Below are 388 nucleotides of genomic sequence, written 5' to 3' on the forward strand. Positions count from 1 at the left end.
TAAACTCGCTCAGTTTTAACTTTTCTTCAATGAGAGCCAGTGGCATTTACTGACAGCAGGCAACTGTCTGCACACTGCACCATCAGACGCAAATTACCACATCATTGCAAGTTAGCATCAGGTTTAAACACAACACAGGCATCAATGTAATCGGTATCTCATCAGTTGTCATGGTTACAATAAACAGGCTTGCTTTTGGTGAGAAAAAGTAAGAGAAAAATAAAACCATATGGATCATTTGCTACTAAACAATTATCATTACTTCTACTGAATATAGTTATGGTGGGCAGTGTAAGTCATAACATCCTATGTGACATGAATTCACCGGCCAGCACATTTATCACTCAGTCTTATGCCACCAGAATTGAACCACTCATATTTATATTCA

At 37.9% G+C, this 388-nt stretch overlaps 1 non-coding gene across 1 annotated transcript; it reads right to left on the bottom strand.

Moving 5' to 3' along the window:
• Positions 1-6: 6 nt before the first annotated feature.
• Positions 7-109, bottom strand: LOC128251466 (small nucleolar RNA SNORD16). The gene has a single exon (XR_008267136.1). It is a non-coding gene; the product is annotated as a small nucleolar RNA SNORD16 (small nucleolar RNA).
• Positions 110-388: the final 279 nt, after the last annotated feature.

Source organism: Octopus bimaculoides, unplaced genomic scaffold, assembly GCF_001194135.2.
Source record: "Octopus bimaculoides isolate UCB-OBI-ISO-001 unplaced genomic scaffold, ASM119413v2 Scaffold_241225, whole genome shotgun sequence".
Classification (NCBI taxonomy): domain Eukaryota; kingdom Metazoa; phylum Mollusca; class Cephalopoda; order Octopoda; family Octopodidae; genus Octopus; species Octopus bimaculoides.